We start from the raw sequence: 23,346 nt of genomic DNA on the forward strand, positions 1-23,346 counted from the left end.
ATCTCCATTCCTGCCCTACAAATAGGTTCATCTGTACCATTTTTCTAGATTCCATACTGACTGATATATATGCATTAATATAGGATATTTGTTTTTCTCTTTCTGACTTACTTCACTCTGTATGACAGAGTCTAGATCCATCCCTGTCACTACAAATGACCTCTTTTGCACTCTTCAGCCATTGGACAGCCTTTTGAACAAAGAGGATGGTCTGGGCCCACCGAGGAGGAGCTAGCTGGCTCCCTGAGGAATAGGCATCTGGTTGGGAAAAGTAAGTTCCTATGCCTGCACCCTAAAAATGCAGGTGCCAGAGAGGGACAGAGGGAGAGAGGGAGACTCCAGGTCATATGGATGGGGCAGGGCTAGGTTCCCAAAAAGGATGATTTGAGTTATGGTTTACAAGGCGTCTGAAAGAGAAGTGACATTTGTGACTGTCCTCTCCTTTCTTCCTGGTCTCCCTTTTATCCACCTGTTGCTACAGAGAGACATGCTGAGCCAGATCCAACCTGGGCAATTCCACAAATGGAGGCACTTGAAAAGAAACAAAAAAACCCCAAACATCATGTTCAGTCTACATTCTGCAGGTTACAGACCACTTCCAAATGTACTTGTGGTCACCACAATACCCAAAAAGGAAAGAGGTTATGATCCTGGCTCTGTAGATAAAAAGACAAGAGTCAGAGAAGAGAAGCAACTGCTCAGGCCACTTGACTCCTGGTGCTCTTTTTCTCTTTTTTGTTTTTTGGTGGAGAGATGGGGGGTCAAGCCACATGGCTTGTGGGACCTTTCCCTGACTGGTTGGTGAAAGCAGAGTCTTAACCCCTGGACTGCCAGGGAATTCCCTGCTTGTGCTCTTTCCATGATCCCTCACGCCCTCCTGCTGCCTCACTGGGTAAATGGGGGCCTGTGGATCTCCAGGAACGGCTCACATAGCCCAACAGATGTGCCCTCGAAACCCTCAAGGTCTCCAGGTGTCAGCCAGGCTTTGCAGCCCCTCCTCTCTGCTCGTCCCCACCTCTGCTCCTGGGCGCAGCTTCTCTTCCTGCCTAGAACGCTTGTCCTAGGCGTAGTGCATGACCCTGTCCTTCCCAGGCTTCCCATTTCCTTGGGAGGCCCAAACCCAGTACAGAGTCCTGAGGTCCTGGTTCAAGTTCCAGCTCTGCTAACTCATTGCTGTGTGACATTGGGCAGGTTACTTCCCCTCTCTGGGCCTCCATTTCCTCACTTATGAAATGGGAGTTGAACCCAATATTTCCTAAGTTCTTCATATGGTCTAAGTCTAAGCCTTCTAGCCCCTCTCCCCCTGCTCTGCTCTCCCAGAGTCTCACCATCCCCAGGAGCCTCTCATTCCTCCACATCCTTCTCCAAAGGGCTCCCGTTTAATCATTCAGCTAGACCTTAATCTCCCTAAGAGCAGAGGTGGGAATTTGTGGCACTTGCTGACCAGCTGTTCTGCCAAGACATTCTGATTGATTAATCAGTAATCCACTGACCATGTCTCTTTACCTTAGTAAACTCTTATTATTAATCATATCTAACCTCTTTAGTTTCCCAAGCTGCAAACCAGAGGCCTGCCGTGACTGGGAGTCTGGGGGGTCACCCTTCCTGCTGTCTGTGTATGACTGTGGGGTGGGGTGGGGTGGGTGCCTGTGCCTGCTGCAGTGTTTACAGGGTGGGGATGAGGCCAGCTCTAGGCTTCAAATGCCTCATAACCCATTCGGTCTGTGAAGCCCATTACTGCCATGGCCATCCAAAAAAAATAGCACACACCCTTTGCCTTCCCCCTTCAAAGAACTTCATATCTCATCTGGTCCCTTTGTAAGGCAAAGCCAGGATTGTTTACAAGGGACCTGTTCGAGGCCACTCTGAATTCAACAAAAGCTAGGACTGGCTCTTTGTCAAGCTCTGGTTTGTACAGGATGACTGCCTGTCTGGTTGTACAGTCACATCACTTGCCCTTCAAGAACTTAAGTCTGAGAGGCCAAGTTAGTACACACCCGCTCACCCACCCTCTTACAAGGTATGTAGCCACAGGAAAACCTAATAAGCCAGATGATCAATAGTGTGGTTGAGGATCCATAAAACGGGCCTTGGGCTTCCCGGGTAGCTCAGTTGGTAAAGTATCCACCTCAGGAGACCTCAGTTCCATTCCTGGGTTGGGAAGTTCCCCTGGAGAAGGAATAGGCTACCCACTCCAGTATTCTTGGGCTTCCCTGGTGGCTCAGATGGTGAAGAATCTGCCTGCAGTACCAGAGACTTAGGTTCGATCCCTGTGTTGGGAAGATCTCCTGGAGGAGGGCATGGCAACCACTCCAGTATTCTTGCCTAGAGAATCCCCATGGACAGAAGAGTCTGGTGGGCTACAGTCCATGGGGTCGCAAAGAGTCCAACACAACTGAGACGAAGCACAAAAAAGGCCTTAGAGATCATCAGCTGCAACCCACTCACCGTAAACTGAGACTCAGAAAGGACAGCAATTTGCCCCAGGTTACAGAACTAAAAGGAGGCTAGAGCCCAGGTCTCTGGACTCCAGGTCCACTGCTCTTGCCGCTGTTTGCACACCTAGCAAACATGGCAAGGAAGGGAGCAGAAGGAGCTCAGAGAGCCTGGGCCACAGGTGGGATGCTCCTCTACGCTAGTCTGGGAGTTGAGAGTTCCTCTGGGAGGAGGAGGGCTGAGGCCGGAAGTGGCTGCAACCTGGGAGTAGCCAGGGAGTCTGGGTGGTGAAGGTGGTCATGGGGGTGGGCTGTGTGTGTGTTTTCTTTGCCCTATGTGTCCCTTTGACTCCTTTCACTGTGTCCGCTGAGTGGCAGAGGTCCAGGTCGAGCACCTTCCAGACCTGAGAAATAGGGGCCTGGGGAAAGGGAGAGGGTGGCTACTCCCCTCTCGCTGGGGCACTCCTAAGACAGCTGGGTGGAACTGACCACAGGGGCTGCGAACGGCCAAGAAACCCTCCCAGCGGGGACAGGACATTGGTGGGGTGGGGCTGCGGGTGCCCAGTTGTTTTTTCCCTGTGCTCCACCCCATGCATTCTTCTGAAAGGCAGGCTCAGTGGCTCTGCCCTCCAGGAGGCCTCGGGGCTCTCAGGCCTCTGTTCCTAGAAATGGAGGTGGGCGTGGAAGTTGCAGGGGAAATGGGGCCCATGGACACCTCCGACTCCACTTGGGTGCCAGGCTTGGCTCGCACCTCAGGCTGGCGAGTGGCGGGGCGACCCCTGGGACGTCACGGAGTCCGGCGTGGGTGGCTCTCTCTTAGGTGCAGGCCGGGAGATGCCGGCGGTGCCCCGCCTCGGCTCCGCCCCCGCCCGCCCGGCTCCGCCCCCCGCGGGCGGGATGGGCGGGGCCCGCGGGGAGGCGCGCCGACCGCCCAGCCAGGTGCAGCGAGCCGGCGATCCAGCGGCACACGCGGCAGCAAGGAGTCCAGGTCTGCTCCTGCGAGTCCTGCGTCCCTGCGCCCTTTCTGCCGGATGCCCGGGACCCTCGGAGCCCAGGTAACCGAGGGCAGGACTGCCCCACGACGCGCGTCCTTCCGCCTCCCCGTCCACGCGCACCCCACTTCGGCCGGCGCCCCCTCAGGCTCTCTGGAGCCCGGCGGCGGCTCCCGGGGCGACTCTTGCAAAGTTTACTCCGGGACGGCCCTGCACCAGGCGGCCGTGAAACGCAGCCTCTTTTGCCCCCACTCCTCCGCCCAGGAGCCGATGCGAAGGTGGGACGGCCGCTACCCTGGCACAGGGTCCCTGCTAAGATCCGAGTGAAGTTTGCTTTCTAGCTTTTCCAGTCTCCCGCTCTTCTGAGCGTTTGCGTCCCTCCCCCTTGTCCCTTGATTCCTTAAGAAAAATATATATCCTTAGATGGGAACGGCAGAGTTGGCGATTTCTTAAGGGATGTTTACGTTTGTGCTTCCCGCCTCCCCCGGCCAAGATGTATGATAGGAGACTCGGCTGAGCCAGACCGGGTGCGGGTGAGGGGGCAGCCCTCTGCCCGGTTGAGGTGGGGTTCACCGTCAGGGCCCTGAATAACTGGGTGCCCAGCCACGAGGAGTTCCGGGCTTCTATCTTGCCTCCCTCAGGCCACAGCCCTGCTGGGCATCCTCCACACCCCTTCTCTCCCTTCCCCCGCTCCTCAAGATGATCACTAAGGAGAGAGGGTAGACAGAGGGATAGAGGGTGGGCAGAGGCAGGGATTAGAGCGAGCTCTATAACCCTTGACGATTTGAACAGAACGGGCTTCCTCCTGCTTAGGTTTCGAGGAGCGCTCAGCTGTGTGTGAGGAAGAGGGTGAAAGATGGTCCTAACTATGCAGAGGCAGAGAGAACAGGTGGAGGAGGTCAGAGGATCAGAGAGGAGCTAACAGCACTCTCGTGGGCGCTTCCCTGAATTCACCCACCACCACCACCCCCGCCGCATTAACCAGTGAGGAAGTAGGACTTTTTCCATTGTCAGATGAGCAAAGAGGGAGGCTCCAGGAGGTTAAGCGATTTGCTGGGGAAAAGTGGCGGACTTGGAGCACAAACCACAGTCAGATTGTCGGTTCTCCATTTTGCTGGGCCCCCGGTCAGCAAGCGTTCATTTCTTCTCTCCCTCCCTTGAGGTTCTTCCCCTGAAAGGGGTAGGCCCAGAGAAGCACACTTCCAAGAAGAAATAAAATCCGCTCAGGAAGCCCTTCCAAGAGAGGGCAAGCTCCTTGCTAAGCTACAAGGTCTGCAGGAGGCAGAGACTCGTTTTGCTCACAGCTATAGCCGGGGTGGCGCTAGTGGTAAAGAACGCACCTCCCAGTGCAGGAGACTTAAGAAAGCCTGGATCCCTGGTTCGGGAAGATCCCCTGGAGGAGGGCATGGCAACCCACTGCAGTATTCTTGCCTGGAGAATCCCATGGACAGAGGAGTCTGGTGGGCTATAGTCCATGGGGTCACAAAGAGTCAGACACGACTAAAGTGACTTAGCATACACACAGCCGTATACCTGAAAGTGCCCCACAAGAATGGAATGAATTAACCTGAAATAGCAAAGACTCTTTTCCAGCTGATGGATCTTTGCCCTTGTGGAACAGAAAGAGCATTCTGATAAGTCAGACCAGAAAGGTGTCCTACGCCATTCCTGAAGGCCCTTGAAATCTTTACCCAACTTGTTTTTTTTTAAGCCAGTGAGCATGTCCATAATCCCACCCATCTTTCCAGACAGCTGGGCTTTCCCTTCATCCTCTGTCCACTTCTGGTTAGGCTAGGAGAAGTAGCAGGTGGTGGGATACATGTCCAACATGGCCTTGCTCTAGGTCGGAGGCAGAGGGCCTTTGGCCCATCTATACAAATCTTACCCATTTCTCCAGGAAATCTTATTTGAAAATGCTAGTCTTCATTCCCTTCTTCCTCTCCTTACCATTCCATGGGGCAACCATGGATTTAGGGAAGAGGACTCAATTTCTTCATCTGTAAAATGGGGACAATAGACTCTGCATGGTCTCATGCAAGAGTATGTAGTCCAAATGGCTCTGTGAGCTGCAAAGCAAACAGAGAAACATTTCCTCCCATGTTTGTCTGTTAGCCTGACTTCCCTGGGTGGGCTATAAATTCCTTCCAGGAAGTGATCACTCATCTTGATGTCCCTCTAAGAGCACTGCTCATAATGAGCACACAGTAGGTTCACATGAAGTACTTATCAATCAAAAATAATCTCTAGAGGAAGAGAAATGGCTAAAAATTGGTGAAAAATCACCCCTCTCCAGCCATGTAAGGAGAAGGGATACTCTACAACACAGGGGAGAGTCTAGGAGGGACAGGAGGGGTCTGAGATCCAAGGCTAGCATCGAGTGGAAAGGCAGAGTGTAGCAGACTTTCTATGACAGTGCCCTGAAGACATCTGAAGCTCTGCCAGGAACCCTATAACCTTGGATTCCTTAGCAGACGTGGTGTCTGCTTTGGCCTGAGAACAGACCAGAATACCCAGAGCTGGCCACTTGGAGAAGGCCACTGAGAGCATAGCTGGGATTCAAGGCCCCGCACTTGGCCTCCACCCCCACCCCACCTACCCCACCCCCACCCTTCACGCACACACACACCAGTGGTTCCTACACTCATAGGCCGTGCCTGGCTTCCTACTGCCATCCCTGGCTCTTAATGAGAACCCAGTGGAGTAAGAGCTTGAGACCCAGCATATCTCAGTTGGAATAAGCCTTAGATTTCACAGTCTTACACCTCTTCTGTGCTTTCCTTTCCACAGCACTTATTACCGTCTAATATCCTGTATGTTGTTCATTGTTGTTCGCTAAGTTGTGTCTGACTCTTTCCGACCCCATGAACTGCAGCACCCCAAGCTTCCCTGTCCTTCACTATCTCCCAGAGTTTGCTAAAACTCATGTCCATTGAGGCAGTGCTGCCATCCAACCGTCTCATCCTCTATCACCCCCTTCTCCTCTTGCCCTCAGTCTTTCCCATCATCAGGGTCTTTTCCAATGAGTCAGTTCTTTGTATCAGGTGGCCAAAGTATTGGAACTTCAGCACCAGTCCTTCCAATGAATGTTCAGGGTTGATTTCCTTTAGGATTGACTGATTTGATATCCTGTATATTTCACCTTTTTATCAGCTGTCTTCCCTGTTAGATGATCAGTTCCACGAGGGCAGGGCTTTTAGGCTGTTTTATTCACTACTCTATTTCCAGGAGCGAGAGCAGTGCCCTGTGTGCAGCGGGTGCTTATCTCATATATGTTAAATAAATGGACACATCCAGGCTGCCCTTCCTCATTGTACAGCTGGGGAGACTGAGGCCCAGAGATGAGTGACCTCTTTTTCTTTTTAATTTTTTATTGGAGTATAGTTGCTTTACAGTGTTGTGTTAATTTCTGCCATACAGCAAAGTGAATCAGCTATAGTTTTATATATATCCCCACTTTTTTGGATCTCCTTCCCATTTAGGTCAGCACAGAGCAGAGTTTCCTGTACTACACAGTAGGTTCTCAGTACTGATCTGTTTTATACCTGTGTGTGTGCTAAGTCGCTTCAGCCGTGTCTGACTCTTTGTGACCCCATGGACTGTAGCCTGCTAGGCTCCTCTGTCCATGGGATTCTCCAGGCGAGAGTACTGCAGTGGGTTGCCATGCTCTCGTCCAGGAGATCTTCCCCGCCCAGGGATCGAATCCCCATGTCTCCTGCACTGGCAGGCAGGTTCTTCACCATGAGTACCGCCCGGGAAGCCCATTGTATACACAGTAGTGTATAAATGTCAATCTCAATCTCCCAATTCATCCCAGCCTCCCCCTTTCTCCCATACCTTTGTTCTCTATATCTGTGTCTCTATTTCTGCTTTGCAAAATAAGATTGTCTAATACCATTTTCCTAAATTCTATATATATGCATTAATATGTGGCTTGTTTTCCTGACTTCACTCTGTGCGATAGTCTCTAGGTTCATCCACATCTCTGCAAATGGCACAATTGTGTTCCTCTTTATGTCTGAGTAATATCCCATTGTGGGTATGTACCCATCTTCTTTATCCACTCCTCTGTTGACGGACAAGCAGTGACCTCTCGAAGGCAGAGGTGGAGCTTTTCTTGGTTGGATTCGAGTCAATTCTAAGTTGGGTCTCTGTCCCAGGCACCAGGTTGCTAGGGGTGCTTAGGAGCTGCCTCAGCAAGAACCTTCAGGCCAACTGCCTCCAGTTACTCAGAGGGGAGCCCCTAGCCGAATATATCACCATCCACATAGAGTGATTTGAGAGAGCCAGATGGGGAGTGCTCCCCATCAGACCCCATCCCCAAAAGAAACTGCTGCTCTCCAGAGGTGGGCTATGCCTCTGTTAGTGATGAAAACAGTGCTCTCTCCAGGTAACCTTTTCAAATTCCCCGGGGCCCTGGAGAACCCAAGAGGACCAAAGTCAAGTCCCTGATGGCCCTGGGGAAAGATATAAAGCTTCAGGTCTGCTGGGGAAGGCTCAGAGACCAGTCTGAGAAGGTGCAACCAGACATGTGGGCCCGGAAGAGTGAGGACATCGTTCTGCTCAGGGCGCCTGGCTCCAAGGCCTCCCTTAGGAATCCAATAAATGGTTTACTGGAGGCTCCAAGAACTTGAATTTCCGGGATGCTGTGTCGGGACAAGCAGGTTGGAGAAGCTTGGGTGTGTGTGGGTGGGGTGGGTAGGGTAGAAGCTGGAACTTTCAAGGGATAGAAAATATGGGAGATACATCCACACATTCACCAGCACTGAGCAATTTAAATGTCCCGTGCCCCGCCTCATTCTTCCAGCCACTGTTGTTTCTGCAAAGGACTTTCGTCTGTGTTCTAAGGGAAAACTCAAGTCTAAAACTCAAGCCATGTGGTGTTTATTGGAGGAAAAGACACTGATGGCAAGAAACCCTCCCAAAGAGGTTATTGCAGGAACAGGAGATGAGGTCCCTAGAGGTGTCTCTCCTCTTCACACTCACTGGAAATGTAGACCCTGCCTTTTCTAACTGCTTGGACAAGCAGGGCTTCATTTTTAGTAATAGTAATAAGCATTCACTGAATGCTAGTTGGGTGCCAGACACCCAACTAGTTCTAAGTGTTCTAGGTGCTTGTCCTAGGTAATCCTTACAACAACCATGAGGTTGAAACTATATCATCTCCATTTTATAGATGAGGAAACTGAGCCTCAGCAAGGAGCTATAACTTTGGCCAAGATGACAGTTGCAGGGAGAGGGGTAGCAGAATTAGTCTGGGTCCAGACACTGACGCCTCAGCCTCCATACCATGCTACTGCAGTCAGCCACATAGGCCACACAGACAGGACAGAGAGCCTGGAGGCCAGGGGGGTGTGCACACACATGGAGACAGGGGAAGCAGATCCTATGCAGGCCCCCATGTTAGATCGATAGGGAACTTCAGCGTTTCCCCTGCTATTGACCTCCAGGTCTTCTCCCATTAGCATTGTGATTTGCCAAATTAGGAGTTGGAATTGATGTTGGGAGAGGGACTCCTGAAGTTGGGCCTTGAAGGATGTGTAGGAGTTTACCAGCACGTTGGTAAAACTGGAGAGGAATGGAGCGGGGCAGGTAGAGGGAACAATGATAATACTTTGTGAAGAGATGAGTCCGTAATGGTGACTCCTCTTTCCGAGGCCTCTGCAGTTCCCCTGCCCCATTCTTGTTCCTCAGCCACTCCTCATGGCTCTCTTCCTGTGAAGAAGGGAGACCCTGACATGAGACATAGCTGAGACATTCCTGTTCCTTGCCTCCTCTTTATCACCACCATCGCTACAAGTCTGGTGACTTTCAGCGACAGTGGGTGGAAAAGTTTGCCTGTTATGACGTGTGTGAGTCAGTCTTTTATGAGTAACGGGTTTTCGTCATCAGTACTGTTGGGTGGACCTGCACCCTGGTGTCTGGGCTGTGGTGGGAGACATAGTATTGGCTTCCGGGGTAAAAGGGCAAGGGTGACTCTAGGTGTCATTCTGAAATGGCATGGAGGAGCTCACAGGTGTGAGAGATCATTTTTGGCATCAAGGGAAAAAGCTTCCTTCAAAGCAGTGATCCCAGGCATGGTTTCCACCATGCCCTGTCCTTCTGCCCAGGGTTTATCTTACAGAGTTGTTCCCTCTTCTGGCCTTGACCCCAGGCCAGGACCACCCCAAAGAGCTCTGTGAGCACTTATACAGTAAATTTTACCTAAGCCTCACATGGGCATTTTGCCTGGGCACACTGTAGCCCCCTAAGACATTCTTCCTCTTTGGTTATGTGGGAGCCCTGTGGTCAGGCTGGCCCTGGTGTGATGCATTGGAGCCTGCCAGAGGCACCAAGCCCAGCCATCATGAATTGTCTGGATCTCAGGGTTCTGAGTCCCTCTACTTGGCCAGCTTGCCACCAGTCTTTGAGTCAGTCACAGGAGTCTTGGGAGCTGAAGGCTGGAGTGGCTGGTGGGGAGCCCTGGCGATTCTAATTCTGACACGATCTGACTCACAGTATGGTTTTGGCCCTGTCCCTCTCTGGGCCCCCGTTTCCTCATCTGTAGAAGAGACAGCTTGGCTGGGATCGGGGACTGTTGACACTGTGGACCAGATACTTCTGTGCTGCCAGGCTGTCCCGTGCTTTGACAGCAGCCTCTGCCTTTTAGATGCCTGTAACCACCTCTCGCTTCTTTCTTGACAAACACAAATATCTCTAGATGTTGCCGATTGACCCCTGGCAGCAGAATCACCTCTAATTGAGAACCATGGGGTTAGATGATCTCTGAAGACCCTCCCAATGATTACCCTCTGGACCAGGAAGACACCTTTCTCTTTCAGCCCCGTTTTGGAAGTGAGGACTGTGTGTGTGTGAGGAACCTGTGTGTAGGATCTCCAAGGGCTTATGGGGGCCATGTGAGCTCTGAGAACAGGAAAAGCGCTGGGCCCACTGGTCCTCTTGCTGGGATCCAAGGCCAAGGTCTCTTTGCCTCCCAGACCTTGGGTTCCATAAGGAGGCAGGCGTGGGAGAAGCAGGCCTATGGTCGGCCCAGGTACTAAGGTCAGCAGCCTTCCAGCCAGTGACTAATCATCTCTACGTGCCCTGAGAAGTTGGCTCCTCCACAATCCCCTTTCCTGCTGCCCTGGAAGGGGTCACAGGAAGTGAATCAGCGGCCACCCGCCACGCAGAGGAGGGAAGGCAGAGCACTGGGTGTCAGACCGAAGGGCTGTGCACTCTTACCCCAGCCCAGCCCTGGTTTTATTTTGTTTATTCCTCCTGAGTTAGTTGTTTATTAACCGTCCATGGAAGCCCCTTCTGACCTTTTTGCTTCATGGAAGGGTGAAGATTTATCTTCTCTAGGAATGGGAGGAGTTTCTCAATGAGCCTTAGCGTAAATCGCTGTTCTGAGGGCAACAGGCTGTGAAATTTGGGGTAGTATGAACCCAGAATGACCGGTCTGGGTTATTCATTCTTCTAATTCTCATTGAAGGATGAGAGACTGCTCTAGATGCTGCAGAAGGAGCAGGGAGTCAGACACAGCCCTCTTCAGCAGAAGCCTTCAGTCTGGGAGGGCAGAGGTCAGTCTATAATTGCAGTGCACAGAGGAGGGTCTGGTCAGCTCCACCCAGGGTGTGAGGTAGGGGATCGGGGGTGCTGGATGGGGCTGTGCCTGGGTTTGAGGAGTTAATGGTGGCGTACAGGGGATTTCAACAAGAGGAGCTTGGGTGTGAGTTTTGGTTTTTGCCTTTTTTGTGTGTGGTAAAATGTACACAACATATAGCTTAATTTACCATTTTAATCATTTCAAAGTGTGCACTTCAGTGTCATTAAGGACATTCACATTGTTGTACAATCCTCATCATCATCCTACTCTTTTCACTTTACAAAATCAAAACTCTGTATCCGGTAAGCACTAACCACCCTTTCCCTCCTCCCCCTCTGCCTCTGGTAACCACCATGCTGCTTTCTGGGTACCTCATGTAAGTAGAGTCTTTTTTTTTTTTTTAGCAGAATCTTACAACATAAGGCTTTCTGTGTCTGGCTTCTTTCACTTAGTATTGTGTTTTAAGGTTTATTGGTGTGGTATACATCAGATTTTCTTTCCTTTTGAAGGTAGAATGAGATTCCAGTGTTCAATATTCCATATTTTGTTTATCAAAGGACATGGGTCTCTTCCACCTTTAGGCTCTTGACAGTACAGCTTCCATAAACATAAATAGACAAATATCTGTTTGGGTCCCTGCTTTTAGTTCTTTGAGGTATGTCCCCAGAAGTGGAATTGCTGGATTCAATGGAAATGGTACATTTCATTTTTTGAGGAACCACCATACCATTGAGGAAGAAGAGTTAGAACTAGATCTTAAGGATGAACATGAGCTTTTCAGGCATCTAAGTAGAGGAAGAGGAAGGGAGTGGGACAGGAAGGGGAAGAGGGAAGGGAGGGGGGAGGGCCTGAACTGCGGCAGGAGATGAGCAATGGTGTTTGTGCCTGGGGCTGGATACGGACCGCGGAGGGTGAAGGGTCTGGGACCAGGCAAGAAACTTGGGCTCCATGCTGTGGGCCGTGAGAAGCACTGAAGGGGGTTTTAATCAGGAAGTGATACAGGTGTGTTGTTATCTGAGATAGGCAGAGCTGAAAGTGATGTCACAGAGGGCCTGGCAGGGAAGGAGGCTTAAGGCAAGCACTGGAGCCTGGTGACTGAGTTGGGTGGAAGGAGCAGGTCTGGAGAGTGGGTGGGCTACACAGGGCACCGGGGTCTGTGCTGGGTGAGTAGCGGTGAGGCTGCTGGGTGAACTTAACAGGAGGAGCGACCAGTTTGACAAGATGATGAGGGCATATCCATTGGCTTGAAGGGGCCTGTGGAACCACCTGGGTGGAGACAGGATTTGAGGCATGTGCAAAGCTATGCAGAGCTAGGTGCTGCAGCAAAGTGGCAGAGGCTGGTCCAGGGCAGGGAGAGGACCACCATCAGGTAGCACAGAGGATCCCACGAAGTTGGAGGCCAAGACATGGGGAGAGTGCTCTGCAGTACTGCCCATCCCTGCCCTGAGTATTTCATATCTCTCCATATGTTTTCACTACCAAACTCAAGGCTCTGAGCTTGAGGCTGGGCATGGGAATTGGAGATATAGCGATAAACCCAAGCCAGTGACTTTAATTTATTTATTCATCTCTTAAGGCTTAGAAGATGAAATTTGGCCAATACCTTTGCACAGTTAAATATTGACACGATGGTGATAGGCACTCTTCAAGAGAAATGGAGCATGCTATGAAAGTATGTCATGGACACGTGATTTAACCTAGGGCAGGAGCTCTCACATCTCCACTCCCAGCATTCTGGATCAGATATCTCTTTGTTGTGGGGACCGTCTGGAGTGTTGTAGGATGTTTAGCAGCATCACTGGCCTCTCCCCACATACCCCAACCCCAGTTGTGATCATCAAAAACATCTCTAGACATTGCCAAATGTCAAAAAAAATCACCCTCATTTAAGAGTCATTGGTCTAGGGACTAGGAAAGGTCTCTTGAGGAAGTGGTGTTAATCTGAGTTCTAGAAGATAGATAAGAATCAAGATAAAGCAGGGATGAGGAATGGAGGAGAATATTCAAGGCAGAGGTAACTGGAGTGCAGAGGCCCTGAGGTGGGACGGCTTCTATTAGATGGACGGTAGTGGAGGAGGTGAAGAGTGGCCAGGTTCGAGGGTTATGCAGGAGGGAACACAGGCAAGGAAGCCATCCAGGTGTGGAGGATGAAACTGGCTGGAAGCTGGTGAGTTACATTTGGGACCTGTTGTGTGGGAAACCAACACAAATGGGGGCCTGAGCTCAGAAGAGAGGTCCAGCTGGAGATGCATGTTTGGGAATGACACACATGTAGATGACAAGCTTAGCCTTGGGTAGACCAGGTGCCCAAGGGGGAGTGTGGCCCACAAAGAGCAGAGCAGAGAGGAGGGCCTAGAAGTGAGCTCCAGGGGTACTGGCATTCAGAGACTGGGCCTGGGGAGGCAGCCCAGAGACAGAGCAGGGACCTGGGGAGTGGAGTTCCGGGGGAGCCCGAGGATGATGAAGAAGAGGGGACCTGGCCTGCAGTGAGTCGCTGGAGCCTTCAAGTAAGGTGAGGACTGGGGCACAGCCACTGGATTTAGAGACCAGTGACTTGGTCATTCTGGGGTCGTGGAGGAAGGGCCAGGAGGGAACAGGGACAGCTGGCAAACAGCCTTTCCAAACGTGTCATCAGAAGGTGAGGAGAGAGAGTAGAAACCAGAAGGAAAGTGCAATAGGGACGTTTTTGTTTTGTTTGTTTATTGAATCTTGCTTGTTTTGCCCCCATACCCACCTTTTTTTTTTTTTTTAAGAAGAAAAATGTATATGGTTCAGAATTCAAAAATTGTAAAGATTTCACAGTGAAAAAGTCTCCACACCCATTTCCTTTGGCTTCCCAGCTCCCTCTGCTCCTCAGAGGCAACTCTACCAGTTTCTTACATATTCTTCCAGAGACATTTCATGCGCAGATCAGTAAGTGCATGCATGATCTGTCCCCAAAAAGGGTAGCAACACTGTGTGCATTCTCCTGTCCCTTGATCTTTTTCCACTTAGCTTGCTCTCTGTTTTTTAAACAAATGTATTTCTTATTTATTTCTTAATTTTGGCTGCACTGGGTCTTTGATGCAGCACATGGGCTTTCTCTAGTTGCAGTGAGTGGAGGCTCCTCATCGTTGTGGTGCGTGGGCTTCTCTTATTGTAGAGCACAGGCTCGAGGAGCTTGGGCTCAGTAGTTGTAGCTTGCAGGCTCAGTTATCCCCCGGCCTGTGGGATCTTCCTGGACCAGGGATTGAACCCGAGTCCCCTGCATTGGTAGGCAGATTCTTAGCCACTACCACTATGGAAATCCTCCACTTAGCTCTTTTGAGAAGCTTCCAGATAAGTTCATAGAGAGCTTGTCATCCTCCTTTACAGCTAGGTAATGTTCCATGATATGAATGGCATGTAGTTTAGTTAACAAATCTCCTGTTTGGGGACATCACAATGTCCCTCTGAATCTTCTTGTGCTTTAGTCATTCTGCCGTGTTAGTGGGTACATGTGGGAAAAAGTCTCAGAAGTGGCACTGATGAGTCAGAAGCTTTGTGTGGTTTGTGTTTTGAAAGCCATCAGCAGATTGCTATCCATAGAATTTATAAGAATGTTCGCTCTTATTGGTAGAACACGAGGATGCTCATTTTTCTATACCCTCCAACATAGTGTTACCAGCTTACTGATATTTGCCAATCTGGAAGACAAAGATAGTTTCTTGACATCGTTTTAATTTGCATTTTTCTTGCTCTGAATAAGGCTGAACATGTTTTCGTAGATGAGAGCCATGTGCATTTCCATTTCTATGAACTGTCTATTTGCATGTTTTACCCATTTTCTGTGAGGTTATTGGTCCTCTTCTCATGGAATTAGAGGTGATCCTTGTGTATTGGAGAAACTAGTCTTTTGTCTGGAATATAAAATACAAGCATTCCACTACCCTCCCACCCGCCCCCCCACACACACAGTTGATCAGGGAAGTTTTTTTGTTTTTGCTGCTGTGTTTTCAGAATTATGATGTTCACTGGGGTGGGGGGGTGGTCCCTGGCTCAGGGGTCCCTGAGGAAGTGTTGGAGTAGGTTCCACATTAGGACCAGGACTGGAAACATCTCTGCTGTGTAACAGGCAGAAGGGCAGGTGGGATGAGGGTGCTGATGCCAGGAACTTGGTGGCAGCAAATTTGGAGAGAGAAGGCAGATGTCTTGAGTCCACCGAGGCATGGGATTGTGTTAACAAGGTATCCAAAAGTTAAAGAACAGAAGAACTACTGTATTAGCAAAGAGTGGATGAACAAATGCTGGAACCTGAGCTGGATGAGGGGAAGTGAGGGGATGGGTATTCTGTGTTTCCTTAGATAGTGTCTTTTCTGTTTGGCACATGCTAATCAGTGGGCCGAGCTGATGGCCAACATGGTTGCGTTTTCCCTGTGATCAGACTCCATACTCTGAATCCCCTACTTATCTTACTCTCACATGCACCATATATTTCCCCTGCCCTAAACCAACCCAGTGCCAGGTCCCAGGCAAGTAGAGACAGCCCCAGTGCCCCCACGTCTGCTGAAACTATTCAAACCAGCCAATCCTGAGCTGCCTTGCCTGCCTTTCCCATGGAAACCCCAGTAGAGGCTCTGGCGGCAGGCCTTCCCCTCGCTTCTGCTTCTGCCTCTTGACCAAAGCCTGGTGCTCCACTGTGGTTCCATGTGCTGGGAAATGTAAGTAGAGCATTCTTTTGATGTCTTTAGCCTCCCTATGTGCCATGCAGACACCATAAATTAAAATCCTGTGGGTACAGTTAAGAGGGACCCTTGGAAGGACAGAGTCTGAGGGTGGGTGAACTGCAGGTCCCGGGGAGCCTGCAGAGCCGTCAGTGTGAGTGCTTAAACAAACAGGCTCTCGGTGTGGTCTTCCTAAAGGAGGTGTCTCGAGATGAGGATAGCCGTCATGGAAGGGCAGGAACACAGACAGGGAGGCACAGGGAACTGTGTAGGTGCAGGTGGGTGGGGGGTGATCAGAACCAGGAGGCTTGAGGGCAATATATAGAGAAGGTGAATCTGAATGCATGTGGGGAAGGAGGGAGACATGGAGCCAAAGATGCAGGCTGAGTCCTGAGGATACTTCTTGGAAAACAGTCTTTAAATTCCCAGGAGCAGTCTGACTTTACGTTGATTCCCTTTGTGAGTTCAGGGGAGGGCTCTGGAGCTGCGGATGAGGAGAGACCTGGACATGACATGAGTCCACCTCTGGCCTTTTAGTGCCAGGCTAGCGAACGCCTGTCCCTGGATGGACTCAACTATCCGCCTTCGCCCCTGAGACTTGCTGCCACCACCTCCTGGCACCGGCACCCTCCTCCTCCTGCCTTTCTGCCTGTTGCACTGCAGAGGTGTACCCTCCTGTCTCTCGTCCCCCCGCCCTCTTGGTGCTTTCTGCCTACCCCATGAAGGCCCCCTCATCCTTGCCAGAGCCTCCCTCCACTGGGATCAGAAGCCCATCCGGTTCTTCCAGGGGCATTGGATTTGAGAGAAGAATTCTTGAAGACCAGAAGGCTTTACAACATGGAGAAGAGAGGAATAATGGTAGCAGGATTAGGAACAGCACTGCTGTATTGGAGCTGGGGGCTGCAGTCCACAATGTCTCGGATCACACAGAGTGTGTGTGTGTGTGTGTGCACCAGGGGGAGGATTTGCCCATTCTAGTCATGCTGGTCCACCTCCCAGACCTGGGCTTCAAGTCAGTATATCCACTGGAAGTTCACAAACACATGCTCACACTTGGCCATCACTCAAGCTACCTGGCAATTTTTCTCTTATTGTTGCCTTGAGAGTTATTGACCTTTTGAGAGTGGAATTTGTGGGGAAATAACCTCACTTTCAGCTCATGTTTACCTTGCTGCCCTGAACTCTGACCTGGGCTGGGTGTCGTAGGTCTTACAAGTCTGTTGCGTCTGTTCTGCTTCCCCAGCAAAGATACCATGTGCCCCTTCTCCAGTAGGCTCGATCGCCCTAGACGCCAGTGCAGAGAATGAAGGGAAGCCAGCTGGGCTGTGGTTGGCAGAGACGACTTCTAGAAACAGGAAGAGCTCGAGCAGACTGTGGGTCTCCTCAAAGGGGAAAGAAGGGGCGGGAGCCCCACAAGACCAGGTGTCCCAAGGGAGCTTGTGCATCAGGTCCCCCCGGGGTGCAGGAAGATGGTGATGGCTGCTTTGGCGGTGACAGGTGAGCTGTTGGCAAGGGTTGGGGCAGGAGACAGGGAGCCCCTGTGGGCTCTCTCAACAGTGTTTCAGCCTCTTTGACAGGCAGGGGAGCCTTGGGGGGCTGCTAGCTGGATGAACTGTGGCTTTGCACTTCTGTGAGGGATGATGAGGCTTTGAAAATGCTTCCAATTGGGCAGTTGTTGTCCCTCGAGTATCCTTCACTGGCCCTCGGGGCAGGAAACAAGTGTTTGTTTCCCCAGATCAGGGCCCAATAATGCTTCTCTCTGGGGTCCTTTCTTATGACGGGCTTTGCTGGGGAGCAGTGGCTCTGAGAAGGGCACCAAGAAGGGAGGGCATCTGTTTCTGAAATATGGGGCATCAGCAGTTGAGTTCTTTGACAGTTTTGGTATGCATCCTTTCTAGAACCTGAGAGATTTTCAATGGTTTGAAACCACCATTTTTTTCAATGGTTGGAAAAAAAAAATTGTAAATAATTAAAAAAAAAAAGGAAATTGTGTGAAGGAGGATGAAACATTTGGCTTAAACGTGAGGCTGGGGGAGGACTTGGGAGGAAGGGAAAGTGGCTGTTGTCTTTGTCCCTCCTCCCTCTGGGACTGGTTTGCTTTAATCTTCACTGTCCTCCCAGAGACAGTTCTTTGAGTCCAGCAGATGCCCAGTTGCTGGAATCTTACTTCTAGGCTGTCCCTTAGCAAGACTGGGGGCTTCTGGGCTTACCCTAAGACCAGCTTGCTGGGTGACCTTGAGCAGGCCTCCTGACATCTCTGGTTTATACCTTATTCTCTTCTGGAAGCATCAGTTTTGTCCTTTGGGTTTTGTGTGTGTGTGTGTGTGTGCACGCACTTGTTAAGTAGCTTCAGTCGTAGCCAACTCTATGTGACCACATGGACTATAGCCAGCCAGGCTCCTCTTGTCTGGATTCTCCAGACAAGAATACTGGAGCGGGTTGCCATGCCCTCCTTCAGAAGATCTTCCCGACCCCGGGATTGAACCTGTGTCTCTTACATCTCTTGCATTGGCAGGCGGATGTAAGGGACAAGCCAGACACTAATGCCTCTTGGGAAGCCCCTTGGGTACTTTATGGTCTCCTGTTAATGATCAAGTCTGCTTATCACCCTCCAGATTTCTTTCAGGGCCTGAAAAGAACAGAAGGGGAGTCTGAAGAAGTGAAGTCCAGTGGTCAAGCTCTCAGGGGCAGCCGGTCAATGGAGGGAGGGGTCGGGGGACACAGTCTCTGCCCTGCCTGGGCCTCCACCCTACCAGCCTGGGTGTACTGTGACCATCCTTCCTTGTGCAAAGGCCTCAGATTTGACTTTCAAAGAGAAAACACCTGTCCTGATAAAGTGGGCCTTGTTCCATTCCAGTTGGCTTTGTTCAGGCTCCTGGGCTCAGTTCCTGTGTCCTGCTGGTGTGGGGAGGACAGAGGCTGGGCAGGGTCTCTGGGGGGTTGATCAAAGCAGACGATCCCTGCTTTGAGAGGGCCAAAATGTTTTGCACACCCAGTGGTGCCCAGCGTGTGTCCGCGCTGGTCTCTGAGCGCCTCCTGGTGCCAGCAAGCCTCACCTCCTCAGCGTTCTCACTCTAGGATGTGGAGACTGAGGTGCAGATGGTTACACAGCTCGTGGGGTCACCCGGGCCTCGCAGGGCCACTCAGTCAGCCGTGACCAGGTCCCCTGATTCCTTGCCCAGTGCTCTCTTCCCACAAAGATGGGCCTTTGTTTATGATGGGCCTTAACAGAGCTGGGTTCCCTGCCCTGTGCTCCACCCCTCCTGCTCAGATGTATCCCCCAGCCAACATAAGTTATTGTGGAAATGAATTCTCTATGTGCTGAAAGGAAGACCTGGGACTCGGCATGAAAAGTAAGAGGGAAAAGAATTTCTCCAATGGTTTCCGCTACTCCCATGACACCTCTCCTCTCTCCAAAGTATCAGCATGTTCCTTAGGGCCTTCTTTAAAGACTCAAAGAAGTGAATCTCTAATGGTGAAATTTCTAGCCTCGCAGTATGGAGGGTAGCCCCTGATTCACACTGCAGAGGTGACCACCTTCTTATACAGATACCAGCCCTGTGTGACGTTCCTAGGCCAAGAAATAAGGGACCTATCTTCAGGCATGTTTCCGCCTCGATGGTCCTTCTTGCTTCCCAGTACTCTGTGGGACACTGTGGGGATATGTGATAGGAAGAGGCATGTTAACCCTGGACATGATTTTTCCTTTCTCACTTTTCATTCAGTCTGCTTGAAGTGCAGGAGACCTGGGTTCAATCCCTGGGTCGGGAAAATCCCCTGGAGAAGGGAATGGCTACTCACTCCAGTATTCTTGCTTAGAGAATTCCATGAACAGAGGAACCTGGTGGGCTACAGTCCATGGGGTCGCAAAGGGTTAGACATGACTGAATGGCTGAGTGACTTTGGCTTTCCCAGCTTTCCACCCCTGGGCAAAGTGTATCACTGCCCACAATAAGCAGAGGCTGTCGGGACTCTGGGGGCAGGCAGGGATGGCCGGGGATGGCTGCAGCCAGAACCTGCACCCACTGTCGCCAGCTGGCTGATCCAGCACTACTGGCCTCTAGCAGATCCTGCCGGGTTCTAGGCCGGCCTCCAGACAGGACTCAAGGCCAGGCTGCAGCCGCGGGGGCCTCTGGCAGCAGAGGTCAGGCAGGGCAAGGCTTAACTATTTACACCTTCCCAGCTCTGGCTGCACCTTCTTGGGGGCTGATTTGAAGGCACCTATTATTATTTTCATTCTTCCTGGTATTTTGAATAATTCATTTTTCCTCAGTCCTTAAAAAAAAAACAAACCTGTGCTTAATAATACTAGAATAATGACCTTGTGTCACATTTTGCCACTGGGGCTCTTAATCTACTGTTGTATTCAAATATTGTGAAATGTGTTGCTTTTGACATTGGGTTAGCAGGAAGAATAGTGTCCTTGTGAGGAGGAAGGAGGATCTGTTTTGTGGTTTCCCTTGTAGCCTGCGACAGCCCAGCCAGGAACATCGTCCGTCATAATAATGTCATACAGGCAGGCGACTTTATGGACGCTTACTGTGCACCTTGGCCTTAACACAGGCTCTTGTTAATGCTTGAAACAGGCCAATGACATAATCACTCTGAGGATTATAAAGAGCCTATGCAATGTAGGAGAGCCAAGTTCGATCGCTGGATCAGGAAGATCTCCTGGAGAAGGAAATCCCCAGGGGACTTTCTGATCCCTGCTTTAATATTCTTGCCTGGAAAATTCCACAGATAGAGCCTTGTGGTTGACAGTCCATGGAGTCTATAAAAGTTGGATACAACTGAGTGACTAACACACACACACCTGGAGGCTGATTGTGAAAATTCATTGGAGTGTAAAATGCCCATAAAAGTCTTGGAATAGACCAAGTACTCAGTAAGTAGAATTTCAAATCACCATCGTCATCCCCATTTACAGAGGAGGAAAGTGGGGCCTAGAGAGATCTCAGGACTCAAAGCCAGGTCCCCCTGACGCCAAGGCCCAGACTCTTTCATCACTGATGGGAATAATTGTATATTATAGAGGTTCCTGCCATCTAAGCTTCTCATTGTCTGTGGGGCCACCTGTAAAGTCACATGGGCCCTCTGTTCTTCCCCCGCCCTGGGCCCCATATCCTTCTCTGATCCCCAATGTCCTCTAGTCTCTGTTGAAGGTCTGGGCACATGCCAGTCCCCTGCCTGGTCCATGTGACTTCCTCCTGCCAGTTACACCTCCCTGGCTGCCCATGACAGTTTCCCCTTGCTTGTGGGCTCTGTTCTCTGGGTAATAATTACATGAAATGGCTCACTTGCCAGCTTGATCAGTAAATAATTCCCCCCCAGTCCCAATGGGTGAAGCTCAGAGTTAATGATTGCCAAGGAAAGCTGCTCAGAATGCAAATCATCTGAGGAGGGAGGCAGGAGGGAATGCTGAGCTCCATGACCAGGAGGAGGGGTGCACCCGGGGGCTCCCTGTGCTCTGCCCCCGCCCCCAGCTGTCCTCTCATCTCTTGTCTCTGAGTTCAGCAGCAGCAAACCTCCCTGCTGTGGCCGGCCCATTTCCCCTCTCTGGGCCTTTGCTCGCAAGCTCCTCTCCCTTCCCTCCTCTCTGCCAAAGCAAGTGCTCCCCCTCATTTGTGGCCCACTTCCAGTGCTGCCTCCCCCGGGAGCCTTCTCTCACTGCTCCCACATCCTTGCTCTGGGCTCCTTCTCAGGACTTCTCGGCCACAGCACAGGTCTTTTCCGAGTGCTCCGCTACATGTCAGATGCAGTGCTTGGTTCTGGACACCCATCATGGAGCAAGGTGGGGTCAGATGTAGTCCCGGAGCACTCATGCAGCTTGAAGTGCAGCAGGGAGGCCCAGAGGGCCTGGGAACAGAGGGCAGGTCAGGGGCACTGGAGCCGGACGGAGTGGGGCTCGGGCGGACACTGAAGGTGCGGTGGAATTTTCCAGGCAGACATGGAGGGAGGGCAGAGGCATCTCAGAGCAGAGGGACCAGTGTGTACAGAGTGGTTTGGTTGGATGATGCCTCAGTTGTGGAGGGGAGTCACCTGGGAATCACCCAGGTGGGTGTGTCCAGGAGGCCGGCGGCCACTCAGAGAAGTCTGCCTCCCACCCTCCGTGGCTCCTTCACAGTTTCACTACTGGGCAGAAAGAAGGGATTCTTCTCTGTGAGGGTGGTCATGCTTTCCTGTACCACCTGCTCACCAAGCGATGTGGATTCCAACCTAAAGTCTTGCAGTGTGCGGTGAATTCTGGGCCGTGTAGAGGTGACTGATCTCAGAAGCTCAAGGCAGTGGGTTCCCCACTGGGGCTTGAGACTGGGAATGCCACCCAGGTTCCCCTACTGGGGCATCTGATTGAAAAAGCGTGAGATGGACTGACCCAGTAGGTTCATGTGTTCACAGCCCCTGGGTTATTTGAGTGCACGGGTGAGTTTGGGACTTACCGCTAGAGTGCTTTTCCAGGCTCCTGCCTCTAACTTTGCCCCTTCTCCAGAGTGAGCACCCCAGGCCCCACCTGGACATTTTCCCGTGGGGAGCTCAGTGTGCATGGAGCAGCCCCCTTGCTGGAGAGCAGTGCCTCTGTGGCTTGAGCTGACACCTGCCTCCCAGGGGCTCCATCTCCGTGGGCAGGGGGAGGGGGCCTTGCTTCTGCCCTTGCGGGCTGCATGGCCTCTTACAGGCTTCCAGGGCTGCCCCCTCCTCACCCCGAGTCCTCCCTGGGTCTCCCTGCTTTCCTTCCTCCTGTGATCTGGGCTCCATCCCACAGGCTGACAGCCTTATCTCAGACTTCAAGTTTCTGATCAGATTAGCAGCCTGGGAGGAGAGTGCAGATAGGATCGTGCTGTCCCCAGAAGCCTGACACTTCCTGTTGGGGTGAGGGGAACCCCAGCAGTCAGGGCCTAGTTCACCTGCCATCAAGTCGGCAGGGACTCACCCTTTTCCACCCTTGGGGAACGGACCCACCTGCTGCACTCACCCTGGAAGCCAACAAGCTGTGTGGACTAGGCACCCTGGTCCTGATTCTCCAGGGCACAGTGGTGGACCAGCTCAGCTCTCACGTTGGCCTAGAATCTGAGCATTCTCACCCTGGCCATGCTGTAGGGTCAGCTGGGCTCCTCCTCCTCTCCCTGACCTTCGGAGGGCTTTGCTTAAGTGAGCAGTGGGTCCAGGCATCAGTGCATCATAAAACTCCCTGGGTAGTTTTAGGGCTTCTCAGGTGGCTCAGTGGTAAAGAATCTACCTGCCAATGCAGGAGACATGGGTTTGTTTCCTGAGTCAGGAAGATCCCCTGGAGAAGGAGATGGCAATCCACTCCAGTATTCTTGCCTGGAGAATCCCATGGACGGAGAAGCCTGCAGTTCATGGGGTCGCAGAGTCAGACACAACTGAGCACGCACGCACACTCAGGTAGTTTTAAGGTGTATCCAGAGCTGAGGACCACTGGGCTAGATGCCTGAGACCCACCTGTCCAGCTCAACTGTGTGTTACACACGGTTACACTTGAAATAGTCACACTTGAGGAAAACAGCCGAGGCTGTCTTGTATATATCACCTAATACTAGAGTACATCTTTGTATTTTATAAGAAGGTATTTAAAAATTTAAATCAGTAAAAGCAAACATGTAATAATTTTAAAGACAAGAAATGTGTAATATTTTGGA

General features: G+C 51.4%; 1 protein-coding gene across 4 annotated transcripts in view; it reads left to right on the forward strand.

Moving 5' to 3' along the window:
• The first annotated feature begins 3,354 nt into the window (after nucleotides 1-3,354).
• The window catches only part of PAQR5 (progestin and adipoQ receptor family member 5), a 98,577-nt gene continuing 78,585 nt past the window's right edge, over nucleotides 3,355-23,346 (forward strand). For 2 of the 4 annotated variants that reach the window (XR_011568737.1, XM_019968194.2), the window contains exon 1: nucleotides 16,857-17,188. The gene's annotated coding sequence lies outside the window, so the exon portion shown is untranslated. Of the gene's footprint in view, nucleotides 3,491-16,835; nucleotides 17,189-23,346 lie in introns of those variants that run through there. The other 2 variants (XM_019968195.2, XM_070796991.1) reach the window with 2 other exon arrangements.

Source organism: Bos indicus, chromosome 10, assembly GCF_029378745.1.
Source record: "Bos indicus isolate NIAB-ARS_2022 breed Sahiwal x Tharparkar chromosome 10, NIAB-ARS_B.indTharparkar_mat_pri_1.0, whole genome shotgun sequence".
Classification (NCBI taxonomy): domain Eukaryota; kingdom Metazoa; phylum Chordata; class Mammalia; order Artiodactyla; family Bovidae; genus Bos; species Bos indicus.